Here is a 24,033-nt window from a genome sequence, read left to right on the forward strand (position 1 = left end):
CATTCTGAAAGCCAGGGATAAATTCCGCGATTACATCTTGCAGCTGCTGGTCGTTTGCGTACGAGTAACAGAAAAAATATATTCAATCGACCCGAAAAATGAAAAATGGTAATCCGAAATGGAGTAACCAACCTTGAAATTCTATACGTTGTTATTTTTGTAACCGTTAGAACCGCACTTTTGAACTTTTGATCTATTATGTTCGTTGTTCGCTCCGTTCGCAGTGCGGCTTTCGCTTCAAACAAGTGCGGAAAACTCATCAAAGTATGAAAACAACACACATTAATTTGGTTTTGTAAAATCGACTTTCAATCATAATAAGTGTCGTCGTTACTAATCCATACGACGTCCAACTTCATGGGTGCCACGACTCGGTGCGGAACGTTAGCGCTGTAGGGAAGAGCACGCAAGCAAGTTGAAGATTTACTTTATGCGCCGTTCACCAAACGAGAGACAACAGATTTGTTGTGTTGAAAATCGGAAAAATGGTATCCATCGGTTCTTTTCCGAATCCAAAGTTTTTACAGAGATCTAATGAGATTTTATTTGAAATGGATTATTTTTTAGTAGAACAATGTACAAAAATAAATGTGCATTTTTAGAGTATTTTGCCCCTTGTCGACAGTAGTCCTACGGCAATGTCGCGGTTATGTCTCTAACATTACCTACTACAAGTTTTTTCAGGAAAGCTAGACAAATTGTCTAGAACTTAGATTCAACTGAAAGATCTTATAGCCAACTGGGCTCCAATTGAAGTTGTTTTCATCGAATTTATTGTTTGTGACTATTGAAAATGGAACAAATTCCTTAAAGCTAACCAGTAAATTCTTCTTGCAAGCAGGTCTTACTAGCTTTTAACCACACACACACACACACTGAGACTCATATTATATGAATAAGATAACAAAATAAAGTGTGCTCATCCTTCTCTAATCATTTCTCCCTGGTTAAGAAGGACTGAGAATCGAGGCTAAGACCGATTCGTACGATTTGCTCTAGCCACCCCAGATGGAATCGCAAAACGGGCCTAAAAATTGGCCCTGCAGTAAGCATAGATAACATGATCTTTGGGCCCACTTACAATAGAACTATTAGGTTAGCTTCAAACTTACTGCCAAGTACCCCAGCAACAGCGGCATGCGTTAAAGCGGGACGCCTCAAATTTCGCTGGTGTTCAGCAATCGTCATCATGCGCAGAGCCAAAAAAAAAAAAAAAAAAAAAAAAAAGCCCTAGGGTATCTGGAAAAAACTACCGGCGATGATTGTACACTACTTCAAATTGCCAAAAGTCTGTATAACAATTTCACAGGTCAAAATCTTCGAAATTTGGCACGTCTTCCCCGAGTCTGGATAAGACCATGGTACCAACAGGACCAACCTAAAATAGATACTTCCCTAGTTGCACTGCTGGGCGGCCGCCCTCCACCCGCAGTAGCCCAACGAAATACTGGCCGACAAATTTTAACGCTTTACTGACGCATCCCGAGGCTGTTCTCGGACTGGTATCGGGGTTTGAAGACGGAATACTTCCATCGCACGGAGCTTATACCCGCCATGCTCCGTTTTCTCCACCGAGGCCGCGGCAATACGCATTAGCTTGAACACTTTCTCACCAGGATGCTAGGCTGTGATTTTTTCGGACTCCATGGCAGTTATTTCTGCCCTGGAGGCTGGAAGATCCAGGTACCCTTTTGTTCCGGCGATCGAGTCTTTCTGCGAAGGCAATGTCACAGTTTGCTGGCCATAGTGGGATCCTGGGGAACGAAAGAGCCGACGGACTTGCGACCGTCGGGAGAACCAACACCCTGTATACCTCCAAGGTGCCTGTTGCTGATGTATGTTATTGTCAGAACTCATCTACCATTTCGTGGAACACTATCGTGCGTCATCCGGTCACCTGCAGAAAATAAAGGGTGAATCGGCAGAATGGACAGATCGAAACGACCTCCGGGAACAAAGGATCTTGTCCCGATTGAGGACCGGACATACCAGACTGTCCCACGAACACTGCGTTTCTAACCGACAGGCTTCGATGTGTTCCAGTTGCAATTCCCGACTGACCGTGAAGCATGTAGTCAACAACTGCCCGGAATACCAAGACCTCAGGAACACTCATAAAATCCCGTCCTCATGCGGCCCTTCCTCGATCAAATGAACCAGCAAACGATCCAGTAAACCAGCTCGTTGGCTACCCATGGTGATTCTACCTCGGATGTATTTTCTACAGTCCAGCTCACACAGAATACAGCTCAACTCTAAAATACGAGATCCGTGACCAACAACGCCTCGAGCATCGATGCCGGCCCCCCTTCGCGTGGGCCATCTGATGTTTTGCGCGGTCCCTAGAAGCTTTCGTCATACCAGTCGCAAAACTGAATCGACCGATCAATAAAAAAAATTCATAAAATAAAACATTGGAAAAATTGCTTTTGTTAAAGGAAATGTAGAAACACCACGCTTACTCCCCGGTGAATGACTAATCATGGTTAAAACCGGGGTCAAATAAAAAAAAACATTACTAATAATTAAAGTGTGTTTTTCTGTAGTTTTTTACACAAAAAAAGCTCAAAAATAATTGTTTCTTGCTTCATAAGTTTAAGGTTTTTAGTAAATTTGAAAAATAAAGTTTCGTAAATCTGAATTTTTTTTTATTTTGTTGCAGACTAATCAATTCTTGTTATTTTCTTGATAACATTTATACGATTTTTATTGCCAATTCTGTTGCTTTTCCCTTCTCTTCCCGAGTTTTCGCTTTACAAAGACATTCGATTTGATAAATTTCTATTTGACCTAAATAATTATTACATGTTCTACCAGTTACAGATTCACCGTGAAATCTCAGTGACCAGAGCTCTTTGATGTGCAAAAAATTATAAAATAACCCAAAATACTCTCCAAACGTCCTATTTCCTATTTCGCAAACCGCTGAATTCATACTCACACTTTGGCCGGCAAACTACAGACCAGGAACCACTGTGCCATGGGGGGGTGCAACCCCGGGTGGCTTAGACGGTGTGTAGGACTGAAAAACGGTTTAGTTCTCTACCGGCAGAGTTTCCGCCGTGCCAGTCAGTATGACACTGACGGTTTGGATTGCGATGGAGGTTCGAGCTACGGGACGTGCTGGAAAGTTTGGCACTGCATTCCCTCGCAAATAGGGATGATGAGATGTGAATTATGAATGAGCGACGGAATAGCGTTTGTGGTGTTGGCAAAGCCAAACTGATTTTAAGCTCCGACTATCAATCCTTCCCGGGACCGACCGCACCAGACACAGACCACGGGCGACAGTGGGTTGATTTGATAATTTCTGTTTATACTACGAATATATTCTAAGCGGAATTTACGTTCGCTGTGCTGCTATAGAGTGATGAAATATGGCTTGATTCAATTTTGTATATCTTATTATAAGGTAATATTATGATTCGATACCGTTGAAGAAATTGAACAAACCCGGAACGCTGTTTCAATATGAGTATAGTTGAATAGAATAATTTGAATATATAAGTTTTCAACAGATGTAGTAAAACAGTCATTTTTAATGCTCGAATATATCGGTTTAACTTTAATTTACACGAATTTCTCCAGGTGTGTGGATTTTAACGAGTTGAGAAGGAACAATTAAAATTGTTTAAGTGTTTCTGAGTTCTTGACTAACAAAACAGATATCAAGCAGACGATTATTACTACTTTGTTGATAGTCTAACTGAACTAGAGCGAGTTTAGATGCGACAGATCAAAGGTCACAAGTTCTATCTCCACGTGTCAAGATTCTTTAAGTTAAGTAAGCTCACGCATCCAAACAATAATTATGGATATCCCCAAATGAGCACGAAACATTATTATCTACGCATTCTTCCCGCGAGACGCAACTAATCAAGCATAATGTAATTTAATCAGGAGCTTCCGTCATATTTCATACGTTTGATGATGCCATTTATATAATTTACTTGCAGTAGACCTCCACTTCACGCAATCTTCCTTCCTTTGCTTCCTTCCGGGAGGGACCGGCCGGCCATTGTGGATTGCCTTGGCAAAATCATTACCCCATCATCCGGATTCAATTACGCGGCCGGTCATTAATTTAATGACAACCATTTCCTACGTCTAATCCTACCGAATCCTACCGCACACCCGCGTACCAGTGGTCATGCAATCGTAAAGTTTTGTTTGCGTGGCCATTGCACGCAATCCGTGATACGCAAAAAAAAATGCTCGAACACGACTGACCCAGAAACGTCCGGAAATTGGCTGCAGTTCTAATGCCACTAACTTTGAGCCGATAGAACTCCACATTCAATCGATAGCGAACGGTTCCGGTCAGTTCTTTCGTTTCGAATTGGAGCAAAAAAACACCCGACCCGCATCCGTCGAAACGTGATTCATTTTTCTATTGAATTTTCCAAGCTCGTATTTGAGTGACACTGAGATAATAGAACGGGCTAATATCTGTCAGCCAGACTAGAAATTTTTTTTCCTCTTTCGCATCCCGGAAATAAACGTTCTTTGGTGAATTGGATTACGATTCGAACGTGGTGACCATGAAATGTTACGGTTTGACGTAAGCAACGCAAACATTCGACAAAAGAGATCGAACTTATTTCATTTTACGTGCAGCGATGCCAGGTTCGCAGACTAATCAGTGAATACATACTTGGGGAAACACTGTGAAAATGCAGACTTTATTTTGCTCACGAAAGTGAACCCGTTCTGTATTGTTCTTATGGGAAGTGGGCTCAGATGTTGCACAAATTGGTTTCTGGATCAAATTCTGAATGACCTGGCATCCTTGTTTACGTAAAGGTCCATGTTTCATATGGGGCAACTGATGAACTTATTTTAAATAAACAGGATTGGATTTTTCATTTCACTAGATAGAGTGTTTTGGGTCACTATAATAAATCATTGATTACAACATAGCTGGTTTTAAGGCAAAATCATATCGCTAAACCCACCCAGTTCCGTCCCTAACATAGCCTTAGGCTTCTGCAACCCGCAAAAGTGAAAACATATTCCAATTTTGATGTAGGTGTAGATGTAGATTGTTTTGTAATAATAATAATATCTAAATTCCGTATAGCATGGACCTGAAAAGCTGTTCCTGAATTAAGATTGAAACAATAAACAATGTAGTTTACAATTTACTGTGATGAATTTATCTTTATCAAGTTAGTTTGAAATATTGTGCAAGCACTGATGTAAGTCTTTTCCTGTTCTCACACTTGGAACTTTAATAAAATACAGACGATGAAAAAGTATACAATATTTAATACTCGTTTGAGGAGCAAGACTCTTTGCAAGCGTATGAGTAATGTCAACAATGTGTGCATAAACACAAATTCCGGCGCTTCTTTTCCTGATTTTAATCAAAAATTTTTCCATATGGTTGAAAAATAAACCAATCAGTTAATTAAAATTGCAATTCAAGAAAGGCGGATATCTTAGTCTAAAACTTTTCCGTGTTTTCTAAAAACTGCTGGCAAAAAATTATTTCAATTTCAGCTAACTTCCACAAACACATTTGACTAGCAACAAAAACATTCCTATATGGATTTTCTCTTGCTGAAATTATTGCAATATAAAAATGTACGTACCTTCTATAAGTAAACCCGCAAAATAGGAACCTTTAATTTAAAACGTGAAAGGCAATGGATATGGAATGTTGTTGTAAAACTATTTATTTTTCCGGAAAACTACTTTTGTAACAGAAAATATTAAGCTTTGTTTATTTTGTGTAGCGCAATCTAATACAAATGCATTTGAGCAGTATTGCTAACTTTTTTATTTCTATTTTTCATTAAACGTTGGTGAAAAATTGATCAGAACTGATATTCCATCCAAAATGTCAGGTTCAACATTCATTTGAGAATAAACTATTGTTAAAAAAGATTGTTTGAAACTCAATTGTAAAAGCCACTTCGATAATCTCGTTGCACTGCATATATGAACACGTAGATCTATGACATACGTACCAAATAAAATATACATAATACACAAATTAACAACACAAGTTAACACAAGTTAACCAAATATTCTGGTAGTGTGACTGAATAAGTCCAATCAATTCAAAACATATTAAAAGCATATAATTTTCTCGAATTGACGGATCCCGAACAAATAATTCAAAATACATTATTTCTTCATTTGAATTTCATACACTTTAAGGAAACAAACTTATCTCATCCGCCATGTTGTAAATAACTAAAAACATTTAATTCGAAATGCTGGCAATTTTGTTGACTTTAAGTAGTATTTGACATGAACGATTCTGTCAAAAAAAGTCTACCTTCCAATCGAACAGCTGTCCTCACTCTGATTTTAGGCACTCTAGTAGAATGTGTTCAAGAGTGGACGAGAAGAATACTCGTGAGTAGTTTTTTCGAAATAATAAAAATTCATTTTCTATTGCTCACCTCTGAAACGGAAAACGATTTTAGTGTCCGCCACCACTAATGAAATCCAAAGGAAAAAGTTCTCAAACACATGAAAATGTGTCTGACTGGCGTTTTAGAGTGACTAAAACATGATTCAGAGTGGCGAAATGGTAGCGCGTATGCACGGAATGCATAAGAACGCAGGTTCGAGTCCTGTCTCTGAGAGTATCTTTTTCCAAAAATTCATCTTTTCTGTTAGTTTTTCATTCATTTGGCTTTTTCAATATATGTTTCCGCTCAGTCATTGCAAAACTAAACTTAGTTATGGCGGCTTCACGTCAAACAACGAAAATGAATAAATCGACATGAAAAATGTTAAAGTGCAAAACACATTTGTGTGCGCCGCAGTGTACAAACGCGGCAACAGTGTACGGTCTCCAGTCTCCACTATCCGTAGCAGCTATAACGGTATCGCGTCGGGAATCGCGTTATTCTGTTTTTGGTTATGTAGTGGTGACATCTCACGCACCGGACTTCTAAAGCAGTTAGTAACTTGATACAACAAAATGCATTGAAATTCATGAAACAAAAGACAGGTGATACATTAGAAAAAGAAAAGAAATATAAAATAAATAAATAAAAAACTTGAATCTCCAGGTGGTGAAATACCTCCCGTTTAGAAGTGATTTACAAACCAATAACAAATTTTATTATTAAAAACAAACATTTCAATGGTAGAAATTTACATTTTTTAGTTTGAAATAAGAGGAAAAATATCAAAATTCATAACAAAGTCTGCATGAAAAAATAGCAACAAAATATGCAATTCCGTCATTATAATATTAAATAAAGAACAAAATTTTTCGGTTATTTGGTATTCTAGCATTCAGAATAGAATAATATCATAAACATTTATCTTATCTGATTTTGATGCAGTTTATTTAATAGTATTATATTTGAAAATAGAACTACTAGATCAATAGAACCTAATGACATTGGAATAACTCTTCAATAACGAAATATGATAAATTAACTAATTTTTATGCTAAACAGATATTGTACAATTTTTTTATCCCTTCGATGAAATATCAAGAGATTATTAAGTATCACTTTGATAGTACAGAAACATCAAAACAAGATAAAATTTGTTATTATTTTGATCTTTGTTTCCTGGGCTGATACGATGGAATTTATAAAGACATAATTTGTCAAATGACAGAAAAATTCATTTGTAATGACTTAATGTTCGAATAGAATAAATTTTACTAGTTCCGACTGTAATTTACATTTGGTTAGCAAAGGTGACTGTATTAATTTATATGCACTATTTACCACTAGCAGATGTGTGTTTCTGTGGCTAAGTGGATTAACGGACGCACTGTGTAATCCAAAGATTCTCGGTTCATTGCGCGCGATGGTCGCAGTCAGTATTTTATTTTTATTTTAAATAATTTTATGTCATGGAATTTTTCAATCACACAATATTACATATTCTTGAACGTGAATTTGCGTGAACTGCAATGCTCCATTTTTGTGAATTTTCTAAGATGTAAAATTGCAGGATTTTTTCGAAGTATGTGGGTACAATAAAGGATTATAAATCGTAATGTAGATGCAGATATATGAAAAGTGTTGCATATGGAGATTGAATGTTATCATTATATTGCACAGCTCTATTATTTAACTATACAAAAATACTTATTTCACGTATATGCATCGTAAGGCTTGTTCGCGAAAAAAATTGGACACCCCTAAATATCAGGTGTACAACTCCGCCGTTTTCCGATAGGTGGCTGTACCGGCTGAAGCTGATCAGGTTGGCTGTTCTTGTTTTCGTATTATGCATGCTCGAAAATGTCTGTTTATGTGCCAAATTCTCGCCATTTGCGGGAAGTGTTACTTTTCTGTTACAATTCGAAAAAAAATGCAGCTGAAGCGCATCGAATGATCTCAGAAACTTATGGTGATGCTGCTCTGAGTAAAAGAACGTGTCGGGAGTGGTTACAACGTTTTAAAAATGGTGATTTCGATATCGAAGACAAACATGGTGGTGGAAGAGAAAAAAACCTTCAAAGATGAACTAACAGAATCATTTCTTGATGAAGATTCGTGCCAAACCCAAGAAGAGCTTGCCGAATCGTTGGGAGTGAGTCAGCAAGCCATTTCAAAACGTCTCAAGGACCTGGGCATGATTCAGAAAGAAGGACACTGAGTGCCGTACGAATTGAAACCGAGGGACATCGATCGCCGTAAATCGTAAGGGGTTTTTACATCGTGTCGTAACCGGTGATGAAAAGTGGATTCGATACGATAATCCTAAACGCAGAAAATCATGGGGAAAGCACGGGAATGCTACTTCGTCGAAGGTAAAACCGAATGTTCACGGCGCCAAGGTTATGATTTGTATTTGGTGGGACCAGCACGGTATGATTTACTACGAGCTCTTAAAACCGGGTAAAACCATCACAGGAGATCGCTACCGAACGCAACTGATGTGCCTTAGTCGCGCGCTAAAAGAAAAGCGGCCACAATATCCAGAGCGACATGACAAAGTCATCCTCCAACACGACAATGCTCGACCTCACGTCGCAAAAGTTGTCAAAAAGTACATGGAAACGCTGAAATGAGAAGTCTTGCCCCACCCGCCGTATTCCCCAGATGTCGCCCCTTCTGACTTCCACCGATTCCGTTCGATGGCACACGGCCTGGCAGATCAACATTTTCAATCCTTCGAAGAGTTGTAAAAATGAATTGCTTCATGGATAGCGTCAAAAGAGGACTCCTTTTTTCGAGTCGGGATCCGAAAATTGCCGGAAAGATGGAAGAAAGTTGTCGCTAGCGACGGACAATACTTTTTCGCAATAAAGCTATTAATTTTGGAAAAAAAACGGCGGAAGCAAACTTGTACACTTGATACGTCATCAACGCGTGACACACACGCAGACTTTATTGAGTAAAATAAATTGTTGGTCATACTACAAGATTTTCAATTAAAAATGGCATCGAAGGAAGACCAAATGCGGAAAGCATTGGTGTGCGATCGTAATGAAAATTTGGGTTGCAAAACTTGCACAAAAGTCTGGTTCTTCTGCAAGCACTGTCCATAACGGTCTTAAATCTATCGATGCACGTTTAAAAACAGTCAGAAAGGCTGCGAGTGGGAAAAAAGGACTTCCGGAACCATCCAGAAAGGCGCGAAAGTGTAGCCAGAGACAGAGCTTTCAGTACGTACTTTGGCTAGAAAAATAAATACGTCTCCTTCTTTTGTGCATACTTCAGGACACCGGCAAGATATGAAGTCGATCAAGGTCAAAATTGTACCGAGCCGTAATGATAAACAGAATGTGACGGTAGAAAACCCGGGCTCGCCAGTTGTATCGCAAATATTTGACGAAGTTTTCCTTCGTGTTGAAAGACGATGAAATTTATGTGCTGGAAAATTTTAGGCAGCTCCTTAGGATGTCTTTATAGTGCCGTGCAACGGAACGGTGTAGAGGAGCATTTCAAGATGAAGAAAAATGTCAAAATTCTCAAAAAAAAAATTTGGTTTGGCAGGCAATATCCAGTTGTGGCTGGGCAAAGCTTCATCACTACCGAAACGGTAAACAAGGGAATATACCGTGAAGAAAGACTAAAGAAGCTATTGTTACCATTTTTAGACATGATGCTCTCTCGCTATTTTGGGTAGATTTGGCATCCTGTCACTAGACCAAACATGTTTTGGAATGGTATAAAGCAAATGAAGTTCATGTTGTACCGAAAGAAGCGAATCCATATAACTGCCCGGAGTTGCCATCTATTGAGCGGAATTGGTTTCTTGTGAAGAGAAAACTCCCTCCATGTAAATCACAAGCTACAACTATAAAAAATTTCGATAACCTTGGTAAAAAACTGCTAAATCGGTTGCAGAGCAGTCTGCAGATACCCTTCATGGCTGGAATAAACTCAAAGGTTAGTAGTTCCTTCATGCCGCCTGATTATGTAACTGTAATTAGTTTCAAGGTGACAAATATTGCACAATCAAATGAATAAAAAATGCACCTTTGTTTGAACTAACAGAAAACTTGTTTTATTCCAAATTTAATCTGTCCTGATTTTGTTGCGAACAGTAAACGTCGTCGGTAATATCGTAATTGTGATAATTTGGAATTTTTTTTGACTATTTTGTTGGTACGTACTCTTCCCCTACTCTTTAGTGATTCTTTAAAATTAAAAATCTTCAAGCGATATGTCAGCACTCACCCTTGTACGATTATGCGCTTGCTTTTGAATAGGAGTATTTGTAAAGTTGCAAAATTTTAAGAAACTACCGCTTAACCCATTGGTGCCCTGATGTTCAGGCGTTACACAGCTCAATTATCAATCAATTTCATGTGAAACGCTTCCACTTCCACGCCCATCGAAATCGTTTATTATTTGACTTCTTTTTATTTAATTTTGAGTTCATCTGATTATTTTTTCTTTGTTTTCAAAACATAACGAGCAAAATCACCCAGCGGCGAGAGTTTCGATTAAGTACGTGTTTCCAATTGAACGTGCTGAAGAAACCAGAACGCCAGTGCAGACACAAATGTCTGTTACCGGTATTTGGTTTGGTTGAACACGGTGTTGCGGTTGAATAAAATCAAAGCCACTTCCGACAGAAGGAATGAAAGAATTCTAATGGATTGAAGTTTAATTAGAAAAACAGGCATTGGATTCTCATGGTTCGCGATGCAGCGAAATAGTGCATGAGAGGTAAATCAATGAGCTTTAATTCAGTCTTTGTATCTAAACTCAACCTTCAAGGTGAAATGTAGTGGAATACGAAAATCGCGTTTTTGATCAATTATTAAAAAACTAGACCGATTTTCGAAAAACCAAAAACATTAAGTTTTCGAAATTAAATTTATCTTAACTAAGTATTCTTAAAATTTTGAAATTTTGCTTTGCCGAGCCGTAATTGGTTTTAGAAATGTATAAAAGGTTACTGTTTCTTTCCACGGGGATGATTTTAGAACTGAAAAGTAGTGTTTGTAGCAGAATTTCACAAAGAATCTGAAAATGCAACTCAAAATTATAAAATATTAGCTAAAACAACCGAAATTTGAAAAAGTTTACATAAACTTTTCTGCATTTTTTTATTGCTTGCGCGCTGCTGTTTCGTATTGAGGTGGTGTGAGAAATGCACGGTGGGCACGGTGGCATTATATCGTGAGCAAAAATTATATATAAAATAATGACGCGAATTTATGCAGCATTGGGTTTTGTGTTGAAATAAAAGCGAGTTGAATACAATAAAATGGGCGTTGTAAGAAATCGGTTAATTTTCTAAGTAACTGTCATTTATAATGCTAATAATGTCCAATTCTGTTGAGTTCAATGCATTGATGTTGCTGAAGCAATAGAGCTTGGCTGTGTATTATCGTATAACAGGTATTATTTTAGATTGCAGCAATTTTTATAGCAAAACTATAACTTCATCATTGACAAGCTACTGAATGAAATGAATACAAGCCAAATATTATCGTTCATTGACCTGTGATGCAAACAATGTGATGAAAATTGAGAGTCAGCTTCGAGCCAGTCAGCATGGAAAACTTATTGAAATTCATTGGTTTTTCCATTATTATAAATACAATGAATCAACGCTTGATTTTCCTTTCAAAATCGATTGAATAAAAATGAACTACGAAATAACTTTATATTTAATTTCGTGTCCCAAATATGTGCTTGAGAAAAGATTCACTAAATAATTTTAACTGCATGGTAAGATGAACTCATGCGAGTCAAGTAAATACTTTCACGAAAATTCTATCTCATCGGCGGGAAGGGCCTGGTGAACTATTGGCAAAGATATTGAAAATACTTGAATGTTCCCTTGTCTTCAATCGTTCTTTTGAAGAAGAATCCATGCTTGATACTAAGCTCAGGCATATACATGGTTAGCAAGTTATTCAATACATATACATATAACCTCATGTTAGTCATTCATAATTACTCATGATTTATAGCTCTAGTGTGAGTAATCACTAACAATAACGATTGAATTAGCATATATTCAGAGTGAAAAGGATTCAAAAATCAATTACGTCCAGTCTTTTTTACAAGCCAATATAACGAGAGGTAAACCCACTGCGCTTAATCATTGAAAAAAGGTTCTTGTTTCTATGTGTCCGTTTTTCTTGGTATGCTTTGTGCGGCGGTTCGTTCAACTGAAGCGGATAAAATTTTGCGCGCATTTTATGACGCTACATTTCACCTTAATAAGCTTAAATTAAGTAAACCGTATCAATCTGAAAATGAGCCAACACTCTTACCAGCCGCTACCTAATTTTGGGTCAAAAACTACCCAAAATCAACTAAAGTGCATCTCCCCAATTTTAGGTAACGAGAGATTATCTCAGAATTTAGGTAAATGTAAGTTTAATTTTGGGTAGCTTATGGAAGGATTCGACAATGAGTGATTTCTCCTCAAAAGGTAAGTAAAATACTCTAAGACTGTAGAGTAATAAACCGTTAAGCAAACATAAAACTTCTGGTATATATAGAACACTTTTTCCGTACAGAACTATATACAGAACACTCTAAATAAACCGTTATGCACTGACGAGTTGAAGGCGAAACATAAAGTATATAAAACGGCTATTTGCCCTAAGCACAAAACCACTAAATCACCATATTGTATGTTACTTTAGATTACTTTACATTCTCAGGTTGCTGTCAGAGTGGAAACAAAAGACGAAGAATATAATTTTGCTTTAGTCATATCAAATTTAGATAAATCAGCCGAAGTGTAAATATTTACAAATTTGCATCATTTTTTTCTAACTACAATATAAGTTATTGAGTGTGTTACTCTATCCGTTTAATTTTACCTATTTGTTTTTATTTCCGTTACAAAATTGTAAATGAGGTAAATTCGACGAACACACCTTAAATTCAAAATAGTTTTCAAAAATCGTATAGATAGTGAAAACAAGCTCACTAGTCTAATGCAAAAAACATGCAAATCAAACAACCAACAAAGTCCAAGTAACCTCCTTTTCAATCAATTCACGTGGCAAGTGATTACCGAAGTAATTGGTCGTTTATAGCCAGCTATTGGTGAAATCGGTTGCGGTCGGAGCGATTTCCCGTTTCTCACTTGGAAAAATGATTGTTCCAAGATAGAGAGGGAGCAGCTGTTGTTGTGCCAAACGGCAGCCGGTCTTTGTCCGCATCAGCCTCTGTCAGTCGGGGTCCCATCATCCAATGCGGCGAAAAGCGGTAAATCGTTCTAATGACATTTTATCACGCCATCGAATTCGGTTTCTCCGGTGGTTACATTGCCGGCAGGTGCACCAGCGAGTTCTAATGGAAAATCGAAGGCACTTTTGTGGTTGCCGAAAGAAAACCGGAACCGCATTGGGTACGAACAGAGAGATGCCACGAGGATATCGCCCGAGCTGCCTTCCCGCCGTTGTTGCCAGCTTAATTTCGTGGGTTTCCCGCGAAAGCCAAAATCCGGCGGCCAGCTTTGATGGGTGGCTTGGAAGCGCTCCAAAATAGAAACGAAAACAACGAGGATGATTAATTAGTGTGCCAGTCAGGTATCGCATACTTTTCTTCCCTCTGCATGGGGAAGTTGTTTCATCAATTACGGAAAAACTACTTCCGATAGAGATCACGAATGAATTAGCTTTGAATGAGCTAGTTTGTGGTTTGGTAGTTTTGTTTTTCTTTTGCAATCAGGCGAGAGAAGGCCGGCTTCTGTTGCTGCGGTTTCATTGTGATACATTCATTCATATTCATTGCTTTTGGGTGCCGTCTGCCGAGTGATCGATTGGTCTGTGGTTATCCTATGAATAGCAGCAGTGTTGGGTGGGGTGAAAACTGAGATGCTAATAACTACTTGGATGGTGAGGTATTCATTCCATTGTTTTTTACTCATTTTTAGCATGAAACCGAAGAGTTTTCGGAACCGAACGAAAAACGTTTTCAGTGAAAGGAGTGTCAATGTGACAAAATTTTGTTCGCATATCGCGAAAATCCGTACTATTGACACGCTAAGTTGACGAAATTGTTGAATGTGGTCAACTCAAAGGACGAAAATATTTTTTTTCCCTTTATGGGCTGCTCTGGCCGAGGGGGGTGGTTACAACGATTCGCACTTTCCATACCAAACGAACTAGGCTATAGTGCCCAAATGAACACTAGTAACGAAGGAGGAAACCCTCCAGCATGTAACCCAAGCGACAGATTCCTTTACGGTTATCAATTTGCAACTAAAGATACGAATATCTTCTATTGCAAGTTCACCAGAGAGTTTGTCACTTGGGCAGGAAGTGTGTGCTTCACCCTGTAACCAGTTAATCATTGAGTCGTGCGTCTGGATCGTATTGGTGTTTTGTCATCCTACCAGTTGCTTCTGTGTCTTAAATGTCCTCGTCGATGAGACTTTGGAAAATTTCGCTTTGTATCCGCTTCGGTCTTGGCCCTGCTTTCCTATATAGTCTTTTATGTCTGAAGCGGTATTTACGATTATTACTTTGAAGTTCCCTAATCAATGTAGATATGTTTGGTCTACTAACACTATCCATTCTAATCTGCTCTGATTGTTTCTATCTTTGTCTATGTTACATTACGTTTCCTTTTGCCCCATTGCATTGCTTTTTACTATACCGGAGACACCTGTTAATATCACAAGCTAGTAGATTATCGAGATTGATAATAATAATAATAATAATAATAATAATAATAATAATAATAATAATAATAATAATAATAATAGAAATAATAATAATAATAATAATAGAAATAATAATAATAATAATAATAATAATAATAGAAATAATAATAATAATAATAATAATAATAATAGAAATAATAATAATAATAATAATAATAATAATAATAATAATAATAATAATAATAATAATAATAATAATAATAATAATAATAATAATAATAATAATAATAATAATAATAATAATAATAATAATAATAATAATAATAATAATAATAATAATAATAATAATAATAATAATAATAATAATAATAATAATAATAATAATAATAATAATAATAATAATAATAATAATAATAATAATAATAATAATAATAATAATAATAATAATAATAATAATAATAATAATAATAATAATAATAATAATAATAATAATAATAATGATAATAATAATAATAATGATAATAATAATAATAATAATAATAATAATAATAATAATAATAATAATAATAATAATAATAATAATAATAATAATAATAATAATAATAATAATAATAATAATAATAATAATAATAATAATAATAATAATAATAATAATAATAATAATAATAATAATAATAATAATAATAATAATAATAATAATAATAATAATAATAATAATAATAATAATAATAATAATAATAATAATAATAATAATAATAATAATAATAATAATAATAGTAAAAATCGTAAGGCATTTTACTTACCAAAAGCTAGGTAATTTTATAAAATACCTATTATTCTTCATTTTCTTGAGAACATTCTAGGGTCTGTTTCTTGGTCTTAAATCTTCGATGATAATCCTTTGTTTCAGCAGGCTCGGTTTTCGTTAAGAACATAAAATAAAATAAAACAAATTCAGGTGTTAGTAAGCCTGTTAAATTATATAACGTAAGGATGCGCATTTAACACTAGATTGCCCAGGAAAGTCACGATATGTAAACAATGGAAGGATTACTTAAAATTCTATGAACTTTTTTAATTCTTTATTTAACGATATATGCACTAAGGCACACTGCACAAGCTTTCATTTATTCTGTCACAGTTTTTATTATTGACTTTCTCTCTTCCATTTTGACTGCTTCAGAGCAATTTAGGTCTAAACTATGTTTTGGGCCTTTTAGTGTTGAGCACGCATCCAGGAAATAAGAACTACATGTATTTCGTGAAGAAATACTAGGTGTGATTGGATGAAATGGTCCACGTGAACCGTTCTCTTCCAGAAACACACATCTCACACTCTTAGTTAGAAGGTGACATCTGTGTCCAAGTTGGAGAAATCTAAGAACATTCAAACCTTTCTCGATTTGAGAGTGTATTTACACCCGAGCAATCAGCCTCGCTGTCATTGCAACTTGTAAACATTACCGACACCGAACCGGATCGGAAAGGTTTGAAAGTTCCTTAACAGTTCATAAGATATCAATTTACCTATTCCTGATAACAATAGTCCTCCTTTTTGAATTAAATTTACCATTCCAGGACGACTATTATATATTAATATTCATCCCAACTAGATCAAGATAATTCAAATTGGTGACCAATTCGAGGCATAAGAATGCTCGAAACCACCTAATGACCTATTGTCAATTTCAAGCAGTATTACTCCTGTCCACTCCGAGATCGATCCAGATAACATAACTATTTTCATCTTTTCACTTTTATAAGCGAACCATCGATCGATCTCGGTATGGTCCGACTTTGTCAATACGAAGTATAAATTGAATCCCACCCCCATCCGCCAAAGGGGGGTACGCGCCCTGTAGCTCATCATTCAAAGCCTAGGGAATATTGATTGTAGTGGCGCATTACACGATTGATTGGGCTATATTTTGCATAAGTTTTTCTAGTGTTTCTTTCTAAAAATAATTTCCTGGTTCGTAATTGACGGCTAGGAGTATAAAAATTTAGTTGCGATAATAAAGAAGGTGATTGAATGCGTTGAGAAATAATGTCGCTGATAAAATAGAGCATTGCAAGGTCGCGGCGTTCTTTAAGCGTTTGAATATTAAGTAGCATGTAGCGTGCTTCATATGATGGTAGAGGAAATACTGTCCAGTTTAATTTACGAAGTGCATATAAAAGGAATTGTTACGGTACGGTGCGAGAAGGGCAAGTGTTGAACCAGTTCTACACATCGATTGAAGTCGAAAAATTTGGTAAGAAATCTATGGTCTGGCCAGCAATTTGTAGCTGCGGTAAGATTTCGAAACCTTTCATCACCACTGCTCCAATGAACAGCGAAATATACATCAAGGAATATTTACAAAAACGACTTCTACCCATGATTCGAAGCCACTCTTCTGGCGAGATCTTGCCTCTTGCCACTACTCGAAATCAACGGTAGAATGGTATACTACAAAAAATGTAACTTTCGTCCCAAAAGACATGAATCCACCAAATTGCCCACAACTTCGACCAATTGAGGAATTTTGGGCATTAACGAAGGCACATCTTAGGAAACGTGTCTCGGCAGCCGAAACCATTCAACAGTTCGAAAAAGATTGGAAAAAAGTGTCAAAACTTGTCGCCAAGAGGTTTATTTTATGAAATGCCGACGAGAAATCGGTGTGGATAGCATCTACCTGTAGACGGGATTGCATGGATCGGATGATAAAAGATGTCCAAGATATTAAGTTAGTAGATGTTGACCGTTTAGGAATGATTCCGTGTTGATTTTCAGATATATAGTCGTTGCACTTATGAGTTATGAAGTCGAGAACAATGATTTCAAATAACTTGGAAACAGCACATAATGTGGCTATTCCACGGTAATTTGTAATATCTGATTTGTTACCTTTTTAAAAACTGGGAAAATGTAAGATTTTTTCCAGAGATCAGGGGATGTTCACAGCTGGAGGATTTAAACCAATTAAACAAAATCTATCGCACCAAGCGAACCTACGTTTCTGTTACTTTTTTATATGTAATTCAAACTAAACAACATGGGACAGCAGCAAGCACGAAATTCCGATGTAAGTTTATTATATCAAATGAATTTTAAAACTATCACATTCTTTTATTCTTTCAGTCGCACCTATCATAAAAAAGCTGAGATTTTTTCAACCGTAGCACTGTGGTTTACCAAAATCACATTCCAGTAGCAGACATTCGTAACCGTTTCGTTTTCTTTGAAGAGTGTACACAATTGAACAATGGCGTGTTGTGTTTTCTTCTTCTGTGTCAGCACGTACCGGTGCGTACCGGGTTTGTAGCATCATTTTATATGGCAGTTTGAAAGCTTTGACACTCATCGCCCTGTAATTGCGGAACCGAAAGTCGGATCCGGATGAAATTTCTGTTTTGCCTGTTATGCTTTGTGCGACGATTCGTTCATCTCAAGCGGTTGAAATTTTGTGCGCAGTTTTCGGGTCTACATTCCACCTTAGTAGTCGATTATTATGCAAGTTTAAGGTTCTACTTACAATCACAGGAAAATAGTCATTGTTGAAAAACGCAATGGCAGTTTCCTTCGCTACTGCTTGATGAAGAAAGCATCAGTTTGTTTAGAAAAATGTTCTAAACAAAATGATGGATAAGCAGTTTCGGAAAATAGTTTTTTCTACATTCACTTGTAGTTTAACATTTCAAAAATATTGTGCCAAAATTTTAAATCAATTGGAGCAAAACTCACTGCTCACGTTTTGAAAAAAAAAAAATTTAAACACGTTTTTCTGAAAACCAATTTTTCGAACACGATCCCACAAAATCTAAAGAACTGATTCTTTTCAAATTTGGAACATACTTTCTTGGTATAAAATGCCTCCCCTCTACGTTTTCGAAATTTCTCAATTTTCATATTGTGGTAATTTTTCATCTCAAAATTGACGGAAAATTTAGTGTACGATAGCGTTTTTTGCTTAAATACTGTTGGAAAATCAAAATAATATTTTGAATTCGTACTTTAAGTAAATTTAAGAACACATTGAAATAGTTTTTAGTACAGTCCCGGAGTTTTTTGGTTAGTTGTATCGTCACTTTCGTGTCCCGACCTGGAAGGATTTTTAGTGTAAGAAGGATCGTAGTATTAGCCATGCAATGATTCTGCACGCTAAGAAACGGCTGCGAAATTTGTTAAAACAGTAAGGTCAAATTCCATAAAAAGAGTGTAGTGAGAGTGGTTTTTCTTCATCGTGAATGGCTGTATGACATTTTTATAATTCTTGAGCCGTGTGGGATTGCATTCGAGATGTGTAGAGATGGATTTTAGGGCAATAGGTTTCTTGTCAAAACATGGCCGGTTCGGACAGTAAATGGCAAATGACCTTTGCCTCTACTTTTTGACATATCAGAGACTCGGATGACTCGTATCGCTAAGATGCCTAAGATCGACTCCTCTAGTAGAAGGTAAAAGTTTAGATATGAGAAGCCTTCTGCTTACTTAAATGACCCTTGTTACGTCTCACTTTTCCGCACTCTATTCTTCACATCCTTGCTCTTCCTTGAGTACTATGGCTCTATAATTTCATATTCTTTCTCTTCTTATAATCTCTAGTTAGTTTGATATCGTTTTATTCATTTATTTTTCGTTAAAGGCCAACATTTCGAAGGTAACACCTTCATCTTCAGGGCATCTGTAATTTTATGTATTATTTAGTCACAAAAATTAATTTGATACCGTTTGACCTTTCAAGATTTTGTAAGACCTGAAGAGGAACCATTCGGTTTCGCAAGATTGCGTTTGTATTCTAGGAACTAAAGCGGCAGTTTAAGACAGTTTTCTAAATAAGTTCTTTACGTTACCTTTGGGGTCCTGAGTAGGACCGCTAGCTGCTTTGAAGTCTTGGAAATGACTATTTGCATTACGATTGTAGGAAGTAGGGCGCCATTTCAAGTCATTTGAAATCATTACATAAATATAATCGTAACACAAGTCATACCATCGCTCATATGTTTTACTATTTCACACATCTCAATATTTGAGTTAACTGAAATTGAAACTATCAAAATGCTGGAGGAGATTCATTTCCGGTTTTCAGAATGGTCAATTTGTGGAATTCTCTCTATGATATTAAATACATTTCGAACATTTTTTTTTTAACTCTAAATATCCAAATGCTAGCTTCATTCGCGCTCGTTTGGTGCGAATTTCGCTTTGCGATAATATCACAAAGTTAATCAAACTACTCTTGATTTGCACTAAATTGATAATTTTTAGCTTCGATTTGCAAAAAAATAATCTTAACAGTTCTTTAGATAACATTTAACGCCATTAGAATGGCTGATTTGGTTTAATGTTCCCCATCGTTGTCTTTTTCTCCAATGCAAACGATGCTCGAACTACTCACAGTACCAATTGATTCCAAACTGAATGAATTTTGGTTAAGGTTAAGCTTTCTTTTTACGTGATTCCGTTTGTAGCTTTTCCACAAATGAGCGGCCACAAAAATAGCAACACATAAAATGTTGATGTCTATTATTTAATATCGGATTTGCATATTTCAGTGAAAGAAATTATCAAAATCCTGTACGGGTTTCATTTCCGGCATTCAAGAAGGGCCAAATTTTTGAAATTTTCTACGATATTAAAATCTTTTCGAACATTTTTCTCCAACGCGAAGCTGCCAAATGCTAGCTTTATTTGCACTCGCTTGGTGCGAATGGCGCACTGCGAAAAGTGCACATAGTTAATCAAACTATTATAGATTTGCATTAAATTGATAATTTTTAACTCCGATTTGCAAAAAAGCAATTTGAATAGTTCTTTAGATAGCATTTAGAGCCATTGGAATGGCTGATTTGGTATAATATTCCCCATCGTTGTACATTTCTTTTTCTCCAATGCAAACAACCAGCAGCTGGATGACGCAATCGCTCTTGTTGGAAGTGAAACTCACACTTCGAACGTCCAACAGCAGATATGCTTTCTATGAAGAACTAGTTGTTGTTTTTTTTTGCGTTAGGCTTGAGAAACGGAGCCTCATATTCGTCATTGACTGAAGCCTCAGTTCAATAATGCCGGGTGCTGCGCGGTTCTATAAGAGAAAGGCTAAAAGTGCATACAAAAACTTATTCTCCCGTTTTCAAAATTAGTCTTGAGTAAGATTGGTCCAATGGAGAATTCTTGAAAAATTAATGGTGTGTCATATTGATGACGTGTGCGAAGTTGAATTTATGTAAAATCTGATGACTGGTTACCTACTTCTGGAATCGCAATTGAAAATCCGAGAATGATTGAATTTATAATAAAAATTGTTCGTTCTATGATAATTTATGGTAAGCTTTTATATCGAAACTCCGAACAACTTTATATTGTCATTCTTCAGAACGTAGTAGACGGTGCTTTTCTTACAGGGATTCTTCCAGATGCAGTATTAATTTCGAAAAGCCGAATCTATTGTATTCAGCTCGAGAAATCGGATTACAATTGTAAAAAAGCGCCAATGGTCATCAGAACTGATCCTAACGGGGTCGAACAACTTCCCGAAAGGAGGTTAATTTTCTCACTTCTAAAAATACGTTTTCGGACCCAAATCAAACTTTGCCGTGACCGTCCCTCGCGTAAAGCTGCTACACAACGAAATGAAAAAGTTCCCCCAAGGCACTGTTTTTTTCTCTTCTTCAAACCAACAAAAAATGAAACCCTCTGTCCAATAAACAGCATATTTTAGGACAACTTGCACCTTTGTATTCTCAAGTTGGTCGGCTGAATTCGGGATTTTTATGGTTAAAACCGCGCCAAAATCGGTCGCACGAAAGCATTTGTAGTAAGGAACGGTTTTACACCCGCAAGCTCGCAAATACTCGTAAGGAAAGGTAAATAATTACACCGAAAGGAGCAAAAAAAAACATTTGGTTTGGTACTTACTTGAAAGTGGCACCGTAACGAACAAAAGGTGCGACTTTTGATTGTTACTAGTTTTTAAATCCTATTTCCTATGTGATATGTATGAATTTGAGCCAGTCAGTCTTTCGGAGCACCACACGATTTTTTCACACGAAACAGCAATTACAACCTTTACAATTACACTACAATTACACAATGAAACTATTTAGCTTAACACGGAACTTGTACCAGAACTTCTACAGCAATAGCCAACAATTTTGAAATTCAATAACACATCTCTACTGATCACTAGTTAAAATGCTTTCACGATAAACTGCTTGAACCCCAAATAATCCCTTCGGTGTGATTCAATTCTGTTAAATTTCCCAGTTTCGCACTGCATTCCAGGGCCTGCGATCGAAAATATTTCCGTGTGAATTTACACCCTCGGATCCAAAAAGCAGTGTATTATTTCTTCCAACCATACGCTAGCGTTCGGTGCACATTATCCTTTCCGAGAGAGAATCCACCTGTTTTGCGGACACCCGGCAGAAGGTTTAACTTTTTATCTCGAATCGAAGACGGAACAAAAACAGATCTCAACACTCACTGCAATCTATCTTCACGGCAGGTTGATCACATTTGCTAGCATATTTTCACAATTTTTCTCGCTACCGTCGAAGCAGTTGCTTCAGTGGCCTTTTTTCCGTAACCAAAAATAGAATTACATTCAAATTCAGGCAACCTTTTTCACAATACACTTTCAGTTGAATATCCTAGTTGGAATTCGGTCAGGAAGAATCTTTTTTTCTCCGGCGATTTGACGAATCCTCTCGGGTGATTGACTCTAATTCGATTTGACACAAAACTCACTTTCTTTTCGTCCCATCCAAAAGTACACAGCCTGCTTTTCAGGCCTGCAATGGGAATGTGGGGCCGGGGCGGGAGAAGAGCATTCCCACAAACACGGACATGCAAATCAGGGTAACCTTGTCCGCTGGGTTACACACAACCGTGTCGGGATAAATTTAACATTACACCAACGATGCCATCGGAACCAACACCGACAGTCAAAGCATCTTCATTTCCACCCCTGGCCGGAAACTATCGCTCATACTGACAAAGTGCAACTCCATAAACTGGCCAATATTTGAATTGCAAAAATGCTGCATTTGCTTATTCCGCTTTTTTGTTGCTTCTGTACCTTCACTCAGCGCAGGATCACCTTTTCCACGACGTAACTGTAGGGTGCTGTATATCCTTAGGCTGTACTCTCGACGAGGATTTGCGGTGCAAACTCACTGCCACTTTCCCGTTTCCCTCCCACCGGACCGATGGCTATGTTTAACACTTTGCTCAGGTAAAATGACGTTTTTTCTGAGATATAAGAACAGAAAAATAACCAACTCAAATCGGACAAGTTGCGACACTGAAATCCCTTCCGGACCAAGGCGGGAGAAAACTTATTTCTCGACGAATTGCTGCAGCAGCTCAAACCGAACACGATTTCTGCGTTCCACTGAAAACTTCCGGACGTCTCACGCTACTGGACATAATCGCGGCAACGACGACAACGAAGACGACAACGACGACGACAGAAGCGATGAAAAGCCGTATGATTATCCTAGAGCACACGCACCTTGGCAGGAAATAATCCACATACCACGTCGAACCGCCGAAACGTCCCGGCCCGAAACGGTACTATCGAGCAGCAGCAGCAGCAAAGGCTAGTAGTTTGATCTGAACAGGACACACCCGCCACACACACACGCAGTAAAGGGTTTAATGCACCCGGGAACGGCACGACCACGACGTACCGAAGCACACGATAAACTACCGCAGCTGGACGAGAGATAGTACAATTGGTGCTGCGACTGCTGCTACTGCTGTCGACCGAAGGGATGCGTCGCATTTTCCGCTAGGGAACTCACCCCGATGGGATACTCACGCGGTTTCCGAAAAATAATGGGAAGGCAACGGGAAAGGACGTTTGGTTCGTTGGCTGGCAGTGCCGAGAACAGCTGATTGTGCGGAGATCAAGTCGACGAAAAGCTGTGCGCATGTCCGTGCGTAGAGCTGCACGTGGGTCGCGTGCCCATGCTCTGGGTTTCCACGTGCTGGTAGGTAAATAGAGCGTGTGCAGGCAA

The 24,033-nt window shown here is 37.3% G+C and overlaps 1 protein-coding gene across 1 annotated transcript in view; it reads right to left on the reverse strand.

Annotated features, from left to right (window-relative positions):
• Positions 1 to 23,715, reverse strand: part of LOC131439242 (uncharacterized) — a 684,657-nt gene extending 660,942 nt beyond the window's left edge. The window contains exon 1 of the mRNA XM_058610111.1: positions 21,929 to 23,715. The gene's annotated coding sequence lies outside the window, so the exon portion shown is untranslated. The remainder of the gene's footprint in view (positions 1 to 21,928) is intronic.
• Between the last annotated feature and the right edge of the window lie 318 nt (positions 23,716 to 24,033).

This window comes from Malaya genurostris, chromosome 1, assembly GCF_030247185.1.
Source record: "Malaya genurostris strain Urasoe2022 chromosome 1, Malgen_1.1, whole genome shotgun sequence".
In the NCBI taxonomy this organism is placed as follows: domain Eukaryota; kingdom Metazoa; phylum Arthropoda; class Insecta; order Diptera; family Culicidae; genus Malaya; species Malaya genurostris.